Consider the following 12,373-nt stretch of genomic DNA (forward strand, 5'->3'; position numbering starts at 1 on the left):
TCAGCTGTTTACATCAGGTCTCAGTTTTATCATTGGCTTTTCTGTAACTGTGCCTGCACTGAGTAATTTAGCAACTTAAGGTGTGTCTGATGACTTCCTTTGGAAATAGAGAATGTTACTGCAGCCATTGGCAGCATGAATCTCAGGAAGTGTGTTATTCAATGCATAATGGAGTATGGGTAAAGTGAATTGATCTCTTTTCTATCAGAGGTTATACATCAGGTTTGAACCTGCCCATAAAGAAGATGGGGGAGGGCAGAACAGTTGGTAATCTAATTCAGTTAAGGAATTGTGCTTTGGCAAATAACACAGCAGAGCTAAGGAATATCTCTCTACATACAGAGTTTCCTGCCAGAATAGCAAAAAACCTTTTTTTTTTAAGCTTTGCCAAGATCTAGAAGGTCTCAGTCTCTTTGTCATGTAAAAGGCAACTTAGTGTGACTTTTAGGAGCAGGTATTTAGTCCCCGTTGCCCAGGAGAGAGCCGGGAGGAAGGTGTGTGCTGACACGCTTGTGCCTGTGGATGTGGGCAGGCAGACCCGTCCCAATGACACCCCTTTGTAAGGCAAACGTTGTGTGGGTGTCAGATACTCAGCACAAAGCACAGTGCAGGGGTTTACTTTGGAACAGCTTTGCTGTGAACACACAGGTTGAACGCTGTGGTTGGAGCACACCTTCCGCTCTCGTTCCCCAGAGGAATCCCACACTCTGAGGCGGCTCTATGAAGAGAACCAGAGCACGGTACAGGAGGATTTTGAGCCAAAATGAAGTGCTAAATCACACACTTGGTGAGTTGGATTGCTTGTAGCAGGAATGATCTCTCTGAAGCAAGTTTTGCAGAGGACTGCTAAAGTGGCTTACAGTCCTCCTGAAGCTGGCAATCAGATTATTCTTTTCGTAGGTGAGCTAAGTAGGTTAGAGGCATCTTCAAAGCCTCTAAACTGTATCTCTCATATCCTGAAAGCAATTAGCACATCAGCTCTGAGACTGCTTCCCTGCAGTCTTAGGTCAAAGAGGCTAAATGTTAACACCTCTCTGTCTTGCTTCATCATATCCACGTGGCTAAAACAGAAATTCCCCAATCATCATATCGGCTCTTAGGAATTCTCAGCTCTCTCCATGTACAATGGGGGAAGCTCAGGCCCTTCACACAGAGAATGGCACCCAGTGAGAGACCAATACCCTAATTCCTGCAAACAGGATAAGCATTTATTCTTCAGCTTATCTTAACTGTCATACTTATTCCAAAAGGTCAAGAACTCTTCCAAAACTCAGGTTTACAAGCACTAGCAAAAAAGGCACAGTATTTTCAAGCTGAGTATAAAAATAGACTTAAGGAATTCTTCAGATTCACCTCTGACACACTGCAAGGAATTGGAGTTTCAAGTCCATTACAGTAGTGTTTACTTTTTGCTTTCTCTCATTCTACTTCATGTTGGAGAAAATACTGAAAAAAAAATTATTTTTAATAATGTCTCCTAAAATGTAGTGAAACAAAAGTCATGCTATGAAACTAACAATTTAAATAAAACTTTAAATAAGGAGTGGCCAGACTTGACTAGGGTCTTTCAAAGAAAAAACTTTTGACAGAAAAACAAAGGTGAATGAAGTTAACTGATGCATTTGATGTAGCTTACTTCTGTTTTTATATTGCTGAGCATCAAACTGATGAGAGGGCTTTTTTGTTTTCTTTACAATCATTAGTGAAATACAGGATTTAAAATACATCTTTTTGAGAGACCAGGGGAGAAAAGAGTTTTCCCACCCTCCAAAAACACACACTTTTCCAGATAAAATTTCTTTGTAGAATTCACGTTTCATTCCTTCCTGGCAAACTTCATTTCAGTTCTTGACTTTTCGTGGGCAACAAAGTGTTTTAAAATACAAAAAGGATAAACAGTATTTTTAATTGTTGTTTGTCAAAAAAGATGGATCAGTATTTTAAGGAAATCATAGAAGTAAAGCAGAAAAACATGAGAATGCTTTTAATGGGGCTTTGAGCAACCTGGTCTAGTGGAAGGTGTCCCTGCCCATGGCAGGGGGCTTGGAACTACATGATCTTTAAGGTTCCTTCCAATCCAAACCATTCCATGCCCCCATAAATGCTGCCGTAGATACCCTAAGAGAGTATTTTCTTTAAAGAATTATACATTGGTATTTGAGTTCTAACTCTAAAATTATAAAAGTTTTACTCTAAAATAATAAAATTGTAACATTTTAGGGCTTTGATTGATTTACCACTGAAGTTGCTATATAAGGAACACAATCGTTGGGAGTCAGTGATTCCACAGAGAATTATTCTGAAGAAATTAATATATCTAAAAATAAGGAAAGCACATTTTCTTCTTCCCTGAAGGAACCAGTATTCCCCAGTAAGCACACTGCTCAAGAATTCTGGGAAGCAAGTGTGAACTACTGTTACTACTGCCTGATTTAGTAGTGCTGACATAACTGCAGCTGTGAGCTGCATTGTCAGCATCTGGGAGTACACAAAGTACTCCTCCAAACATGGGCAATTCCAGCAGGGATGGGAGCTCCATGACAGTGGACTGACAGACTAACACAATATCCTTGGTTTCGTGGAGTTCCAGTTCTGAAGCATGGGAGAGAATCCAGCAGACCAGGCAGTTCACAGTGGCCATTCCAAATAATGGCACTGATGGAGCAGCAAGACCTTTCACAACAATCTCAGTGCACACAGGTACTGCAGGGAGGATATGGGCACATGGAGTAATGGTTTTAGGAAACAACTGCAATTGCAACAGAATTGCACTGCCAGTAATGTAGAAGTTGCTACAACAGGCAGGGTCCTGCTGTTTCTCATACTCTAATCAGCTTTTCACTCGTTTCCTGCTTTTAAAATCAGTTTTATAAATCCATTTTTGCGTTTCTAACACCGTGTGGTTTGTGTTTATGCTGCAGGACTCAAACCAAACCTTGGATGGAGGTTTTGGGGTTTTGACTTGAAGGCTGTACTCTAAAATGTGGCACCCCACCCATTGGCTGGATACAAAAGGAGGTTTTTAATTGACAGGAGGGTTAACATTCTTCCAGACCTCAGTCTGGAGCCTGTATAATTATACTGAGGCATTGTTAGAAGCAATTTTAAAAGGAAATGTTGCCTTCCTCCTGAGGTTTTTCTGTATACATGTAGTTTGGGCATGTCAGCCTTTCTTTAAAACTCCAGCATTGTTATTGCTGAGAGGATAAGCACGAGCACACTGTATAACACTTTATAGCACTTTATAGCACAGACAATGACAAGCAGCTCAGCTCTTCCAAATTCCAATCTCCACCTTGCCACTGACTTTGTATAGAGCTTCCCTGACTTTTGTATAGAGTTATCCTGGGTCTCATTATTTAAATTTGTAAAATGGAACTTTAAGTTTTTATACTTGTGCAGCTGTTACAGTGATTATTCTTTTACATAAAAACGTAGTTTTCTTCTGCAGACTGCTGAATCTCAGATATTAGATAGTTTTATACATTTTTTTATGTTACCTTTTAGAGATAGTAGGAATATACTGGTTTAACTGAGGTCAGACCCCAACCTGTAATAAGGATTGTTTACACTTCATTTATGTTTTCTCAAGACTAAACCTTCTCTGGCTGTCAATTGAAACATTTTAAGTCTTGAGCTTACTGCCATTTCTTCCTTTTCTCAGAGGCTCTCCAAATCATTACCAGTAAAAAATATTGTAATTAATAACCCACCTTTTTCCTGAGGGGAAAAAATTGTCTTTATTAGTTTTATTTTTACTATAAAAATATGACCCACTTCAAATGTGCATAGTCCCATCTTACTGTAACTCAACCACTTTTAAATAAATCCTCCCCTAGATAGGCTGTCCCATCCCCACCTCTGGTTTCTACTCCATTCAATCTTCTTCCACAGGCCCCTTACAAGATGCTCTTCTGATAACAGAACAGGAAGTTCTTTATCTTCTGAAGTTGTGTGACTCCAGATTTAATTATATGCTTTAAGCTGACAGAAAATATGTCTTGCTCTAAAAGAAATTACTTGGGCTGGTCCAAGAGATTTCAGGGCCTATGGCACACAAGGCAGATCAGATGATCTGACCTTCAGCTCTTTGAATAAATGACAAGTGACTGAAGAAACCAAAGATAAAAAGATGATGGGCAGAGGTCAAAACAAAGCGATGAAAAGCAAAATTCAAAGACCCAAAAAGACTGAAAGCAGCAGTGTACCAATCAGCTGTGACAGTAGTTTGCAGGGGGACCATTCTCTAGGGGATTGTGCTGCTCAGGGTTCTCACATAGGTGTCCAAGTCCAGTATTTCAGGTAAAATTAGGACTGCTGCAGCTCCTCCTCTTCCTTCAACTTAGTGTCATAATGGTTATAAAAGGACCCACCTAATTCCAGTCCTTCCAGTTGTGCAGTAATCAGCTAATTATGCAGATTACAGAAAACTGAAGGGGGGATGCAATACATGTGCTATGGTAGAAAATGTTTCTTTCCTGACATGAAAGAAGTGATCCTTTGGTGCCTGTATTATCTGGATCTTGCTTTCTGTCCCGAGGAAGATGCATTCCCTTCCCTAGGACCAGGAATGAAGTCTTACAGAGAATTAACTCCTTTACATTGCTTTACATTTCAATTCTACTTTATTGCATGCACATGGAAAACATGCTTGCACACATCCGTAGACAAACTATTTGCTGCTTCAACAAAACAAAGTAAATGAAAATGACTCCTTGATGGGAACTGAAGAAAATGGATGTTCAGCAGCATCTCAGCACACAATTATCCTTGAATGTCCATGGATTAGGAAGAGTGATAGACAGTATTGACTGTTTTTTTAATACAAACTACACAGGTAGTTTTTTGGTGGCTGTCAGAAAGAACAAATCTAAACAAAAATTCAATATAGTATTTTACAGAATAAAAATTAGGCTTGCTTATGTAATTAAGTTGGGGTATGCCTCCCCCTGACCCTCCATTCTAAATAAGACTTGAACACAAGCAAAGATTATCTGTTGCTGGCAAATCCTTCCTAGGGATTACATGGTGCATAAACCAATAAGGGTTTATCTTTTCTTCTTTCTGAGAGAGGAAGTAACTAGAGCAACATTGAAACATTAATGTGGCATTAAAGAATTCCAAACAGAGTTAGGAAATTAAGTTGTCGGGATTCTCACAGCACTATCAAATCAACATTAAGGTTGAGCATTCAGATGCTACATGCAGATCACACATAAAATTCAGAATACTCTGTGTATGTAGTACTGTTTTGCTCTGTGAAGTAAAAATGTCAAGTATGCACAAGCTGTTTATTTTAAAAGAAAATCTGAATACGTTCAGCATAAAATTTGTATGCAGCAGCATATTACTTCTATTTTTGGGGTACCATAGTCACAAAACAAACCTAGATAAAATTTTTACCATTCAACATAATTTAGATGAAAATACTTACGGTAAAGTAACTGAGACACAATTAGAATGTGCTGATTTACACCATAAAAAGATAAAACTATATTTTGTACCTACCATCTGAAAGACTTCCCAGATCACTGTAAAATGGCTGTTTGGGAAGATGTCTATTTAATTCTGCAGATTTTGAAAGGCAAATCAGTGAAAGCTGTAACTGAGATTTCAAGCTAGAAAGCTTCCAAAGGAGGAGGCAGACAAATGAACTACTCTGTTACCTTTTGACTGCTAGTTCTGAGGTCACCTATGACTGGATGCTGTGTATATTTTAGGAATTGAAATCCATTTAGCAAGATTCACACCTCTAACAGTGGAAAACTATTCTTTTTAAAGCTTTACTAGGACTGGTTCCTTGTCCCTTTTTTCCTGTCTGTCTTGCACATCCTGATGCCAGTTAGCAAGGCCTGTTACACACAGGAGAGCCAACTGCCTCACTCTGTACAGGAAAAGCAGAGAGAACAAGGTGCCAGCCCTGCTGATACAAACAGGGTGGTTCCATGGCATTTGTCCTCTTGATGTTCTGATGGCATCTCACATGCAATTAAAACTTTCTCTCATTTGCATGTAGGAACAATGGTCTTCATACATGTTATTTTAAAGAATACAGCTCTACGTGTTCAGGATTATATGAAATTTATTAGTTATAGGACCTGTAGAGTTTTTCTAGATGGCTCTCTGTGAAATACAGTAAATACAGTATCACCATTAGGAGTTTGTTTTATTTTAAACCAAGGAAGCAATTTCTGTGTTTGGATCAGATCACAGAATCACAGAATGGGTCAGGTTGGAGGGGACCACAGTGGGTCATCTGGTCCCACCTCCCTGCTCCAGCAGGGTCATCCCAGAGCACACGGCACAGGATTGTGTCCAGATGGTTCTGGAATATCTGCAGTGAGGGAGACTCTACACTCTCTCTGGACAATCTGTTCCAGTGCTTGGGCATGCAAAGGTCATTTTCCTGGTATCAAAATGAAACCAAGAAGAAAGACCAAGCCAAACCCAATGGTGGGCTAGTTTTCAATTTGTACCATGGAAATCATGCAACATTTCTACATGTCTTTGAAGATCCAGTGAACTCTGCAAGAGTTAAGTATTACCATCTTCCTTGAGCACTGTCACACGTACAAGGTACTGGCACTTCAATTCAGCAGCTTCCTTCAGACTCAACTGTTTTCTTAGCTTTCTGTGACAGTCAGTCTACAAGTCTTCTGCTCCCAAGTGTCCTGAATTTGTCTTCTCTTGTCCATAACTGATCATTTTTAAGGAAATATAAAGCCTACAGAATCATAAAACCTTTCACAGTTTTAGGAAAAGGTATTCTTAAGCCAGTAATTGATACTGCAAAGAAGCATAAGCTTAAATCTTTATAATTACAGGTTATATAAATCGTTCTTAGTTGTTTATATTGTATAGTTACCCATGGCATTTGTTGCCTTCCAAATGCAGTGGAAAATAGGCCTACACAGAAAACATAATAATACGTTTGTCAGGACGGCCCAGATTTGAGAAGGCATTTAAACTCTTACCTTCTGTTGAGATGAGAGTCCTCACTTCTCACTGGAAATCAAAACAGAAGCTGGTGCCTAAACAAGGGCAGCCCAGCAAACATTGCCCTGAACACTGACCTGCATGTTGTGCCCTGTGTGTACTCTCAGCAAATGACTGTTACACCTTTTCACTGATTTGGATTAATCTGCTTCATTTCAGGGATAGCAAATCATGATGTTAAGAGCTGACAGTTCTCTGGTTCAATTAACCCTCATCCCAATCACTCTACAAAAGCAAAGAATAAAAGTAGGAGACCATCCCACAGAGATCTGAAGATGAGATAATTCAGGGCCTATTTGACAGGTGACACATACTTGGTTCTTCAGCACTATTGAGCACCCTTTTGATCCCACATGTCTTAAGATACCAGTTTTCCTGTATTCACTTCTTTCCTACTCATAAATTCTCTAGTTAATCCCAGTAGTTCTTTATGAAAAGGGCACTGCTTCTGTTTGTGTCAAAGCTGCCTCAGTAATAAAAGTAGGCAAAGTCTCAAGTCTCTTTGAATTCAGTACAGATGATTTCCCCTGTGCATTTGCATATTTTAGTTGGTGATAAGTGGAAAACATAATTATCATTCAATTTGTTATTGCACTAGAACAGGCCTACTGCCTTCCCTGCCTGCAGGCCATGGTTTCATGAAAACCTTTAGGAAAAAAGGAAGTGGTATTGGAGTCTCTTGCCCTGGCAGGGTGGAACTGCTAATTTGAAGGTATCTGCTATGACATCACAATATCATAGAATCATGAAGGTGGCAAAGGGACTTCTGCAAGTCTGCAGTCCAGCTTTGTCCTTATGGCAGGTCCTGTTACAGCAGGTTGCTTTGGGCCATGTTCAGCTGAGTTATGTATCTCTAAGGATGGAGTTCCCACAGCCTCTGTGGGCAAGCTGGTTCAGTATTTGACCCTCCTTGGTTAAAACAAACAAATAGAATTGTTTCCCATATTGAATTGTTGTAAGTTGTGCCCATTGCCTCTTGTGCATCTCTGGGAAGAATCTGGCTCCATCTTTTCTACACCCTTCCATCAGGAAATAGTAGACAGCAGTATGACCTCCCCTCACCATCTTCTTTAATCCTGAGCAAATCCAGCTCTTGAACCTTGGCTGTCATGAACTGCAGCCCACTGACAGTTGGGTGGCCTTCACTAGCCTGGCTTTAGTGTGCCAGTGGCTTTCTTAAAATAAGACACAGACCTCCAGATGAAGTGTCACCAGTGTCAGATGGAGGGGAAGAATCACTTCCCTCCAAGCCCACCAGTGACACTCAGCCCAGTTTGCAGCTGGACACATTTGCTCCAAGATCACACTGTTGACTCATATTCAACTTGACCCCCAGCTCTTTTTCTACAAAGCTGCTTTCTATCCAGTCTGTTCCCAAGCTGTCCCACCAGGAGGGGTTATGCCAGCCCAGCTGCCTGGCTTTGCATCTGCCTTTGCTGAAGTTCATGAGGTCCCCAACAGCTCATTTTTCCAGTCTGACTGGGTCTCTCTGAGTAGCAGCCCTGCCCTCTGGAGTATCAGCCACTCCCCCCAATTTGTATCACCCACAAATGTGCTGAGAGGTCACTCTATCCCATCACCCTGGTCATTAGATCAGCCATTTCAAGAATCCAAGTTGATGTAACTTATATAAAGCAAGCAAGTCAAACATCCTTCCAGAGAGATGCTTTGCACTTCAGAATTTGTTTTACCAAAATGCACACATTGCAAGTTATAGTAGAGGCTGGTATAGCCCTAAAGTGGGATTTTGTTCTGTGTGCTAGGAATGGATTTGAGATAATACCATGTACATTGCAAAATATTATAAAATGGCTTAGCAGAATGGTTTCTAATCTTCCATATGGAGCTTTACAATTCTCATGCAGTTTGGAACAACATTCCCAGTGACATGAGTGAAGGGAACATTGGTAAACAAGCATTGGTTGTGAAAAGGAACTAAGAGAAGATGGAAGGACATGAAAGTGAGAAAACCCAGCCAAACCTCCAAAAATGGGATCAAAGACACTGAATGTTTCCAAACAAATACTCAAGTAAGGAAGGCTGTTTGGTTTGGGTTTTTTTAATGAAGATAACAGTGATAAAGAAGGTGATTGTGTACTACTTGGACATCGAGTATCTGGAGGAACATACACTTGTAAGGGATATATTCCAGGCTGAACCTTGTGTCCCAGTCCAGTGTTTAAGAAGGTGTGGAATAACTCAGGGACATTTATGCAGAACACCAAGCTCCTGTTTCCCAGCTCTGCTACAGCCATCATAAAACAACTTGAGCAAATCACCCTGCCTCCATTCCCACCTCTAACAGTGAGAAAATAATTTCTTTCACCGTTCTTTATTAGTTCATTAATTCAGTGGGACGGCAAAAACATCATATAGCTTAATTGCCACATGCTTAATGCTGTAGGATCCTAAGTTTGTGGACTTTGCTTAGACACCTACAGATCCAAGTACTTCTATACTCATCATAATCATCATCACTACAGATGATCACAACAAGAGTTTATATAAATATGACCAAGATAGGTGCCATGCTTTTTCATTTCTCGGGAAAAATAACTGTTCCTACTAAATAACAAATTTTAATGGACCCACTATTACTACAAAAATACAGCTTTGCATCTGTTTAGTCAGCAGTAAATCTACTGTACACTGCTCTCGAAATCACTACCTTCACCTGCTCATGGGGCAGTGGATAACTTGCACTTACATTAACTGTATTTTAGGCCCTTCCAGCACTTTCCATAAACATATTAACATTTTGGAGTAATATATCATCTTCCTGCACGTACATAATCACAGACACTGAGAAACGAGGCTTTTGCAACTAATTTAACAAGTTTGCCAATAACAGTGTTGTGCTGTGAGAATGTTCCTCAGTAGAACTACGTGCCTCAATTACATGAATCTATTCCTCAGATTTAAAAACAACTTAATTGAAGCAATCATGAGGCACATGCAACCTTGTTCGAGAAAGTATATTTGAAAAGCAAATGCTTCTGCCCACTCCTGCACAGCTCCAGCTGACAGAGAGAAAGAATTCATCAGTAAGAAGGAAAATGCCATTTGTCACATATGACTTAGGCCAGTTTTCAAGTGCTTCAAATGGAAAAAAAGGAACACTACAAAACAAAATATATAACAGGTTTTCACTGCCACATAAGTTTTTAATTAAAAATTTAAAGGGAATTCAATCTAATTAAAAAAATATGATTCTAATGTTGTAATCCATATGAACTTCCAATCTGTTACTAGTGTCTTTTCTTAGCCATACACCATGGCAATGAGCTGGACATCCTAGCTCCTCAGTAAAAGTATTTCCTTCTGTCAGATTTCCCCCCTACACCCCAATTTCACTAGATGGTCTCCTTTGAACTTTTCCTACAACTCATAGGAAACAGAACTCCTGACTTGCATTCCTTACTTCATCACTTTATGTAGTTACTGTCACTTCACATCTCTGTGTACTTTCTGATAGAAGCAGCTGTAGTCTGAACATTTCAGTCTCACTCGATTTTTCAGTGGGTTTAAGGATACTTTCCTTTCTTCAGAGAGAAACGTATCAGCTGCACTAACATATTGCATCAGACTCCCGAAGAACAAACATGAAATGTAATTCATCTTGCTCCCTTGGATACTGTTTTCATTGTCATATCCAATGGTATGCTGGATGGGACACTGTTCAACTGGAAGTTTCATTAAACAGCTCTTGAAGACCATTAAAACGTTCTAATAGGTGTGACTTATTGACCGGAAGAGCCGGTAAACAAATGCAGAAGTGACAGTCGAGCCCAGAGTAACAGTAATTAGCGCTGTGACTCCATGAGTAATAGGGAAATTGCCCTGACCCAGATGGTGGCAGGAGCAACGAAATCTGGAAAAAAACAAAAAAAGAAATATCCCAAATAGATGGGTTTTCTACCAAGATTTCTCAGGGTCACGGACAAAATCTGTGGTTGCCACACATCCCATTTCACGAGTGCTCCAGTCCACTCTGCTGGGAGACAGGGTGGTAGCTCCGCTCCGTTGGCCAGACGCAGGCACAGGGAGAGAAGGACGGGCTGGCAGCGTGTCCCAGCTGCCTGGTCCGGATCCACAGGGCCTCAGAGGCACACAGGGAGCCTCCAGCAACCTCCGTCCCTCTGCAGAACACCAGCACTCGGTGGAAACCCTGCAGCTTCTGCTGTGACAAGTTCATCCCGTCCCCCCCCGTGCCTCTCCAGGCACCGCTCGCGGCTGTCCCGGCTGACGGGCCACGCCTGGTGCTCTGCACGCAGTTGCACAAAGGCCTATCAAGTGTACAATGGCATATCAATATCCTGCCTATCAGTATCCTGCCTGCTTCCACATTTATCCCACGCTGCCCTGACTTCAGTGCCAACACAAACATCTCACAGAGCGTGGATTAATGAGAGCGTGACAAAAACAAATCTGATCTGTCTGTGCATGCTTTCTGTCTGTTGGAATCGTACCACAGATGATTTCTACCTCTCCAGATTAAAGAGGAACGATACAATGCAGAAATCACAGCATTTTAATGCAAAAGTAGAATTATCCTTCAGTATGCACACTAAAAAATGGTTTATTTCTTTGATAAAAATACCATTCACTACAAAAAAACCCAAAACTACCAGCTGGTCTCCAACAGTAAGATAACATGACCAAGAGCAAGTTCTTGGTAAGTTCCATAAGTTCGTTTTATCTCTGTCCATATCCTAGCAGTGTAAGCCTTGGTGAGATCCAGTGGGGATAATGTCCTGGAATATAATAATGCCAAAAAACCCCAACAATGAACAGCACAAAAAAACCCATGCACATGCACACAAAATCAATACTCCAAATTCTGGGGCTCCTGACTGCTTGAACAATTGACAAGAAATGCACTGGTTTCAGTGCAATAATGCAAGGCCTGAAGAAACACTTGGGAAGTATGAGCAAGAAAAAAAATCATATAAAAGCAAGTTGTATTGTCTGTGTGTTGAGAAGGGCAGTGAAACTGTAATATGTAGGTTTTACAAAATAATACAGGAGCTGGAAAGGGAGAGGAAAATATATGCACATGTTATACAACGTACAGAAAAATACTCACTTTGAGACTCTATTTTGGTTGAGGTACGATTAAAAAGTTGTTTTGATCAAGCTACAAATATCCATAACCAGTTTAGGAGCTGGTTGTTCTGTGGTCCCCCAAGAAAAGGAGGAATCAAGAGATGAAGTCTGGCAGATGCAGACTCCAGATAGAGCGCATGACTTCGGCACTGGGTGTAATTAACCACCAGCCTAACTTGCAACAGTCTGCTGCCACCCTGACTCTCCAGATCTGGATTAAATTACCAAGGAAGTGCTGTAATTCAAAAAGAAAACATAGCTACCAAAGCAG

Source organism: Chiroxiphia lanceolata, chromosome 16 (assembly GCF_009829145.1).
Source record: "Chiroxiphia lanceolata isolate bChiLan1 chromosome 16, bChiLan1.pri, whole genome shotgun sequence".
NCBI lineage: Eukaryota > Metazoa > Chordata > Aves > Passeriformes > Pipridae > Chiroxiphia > Chiroxiphia lanceolata.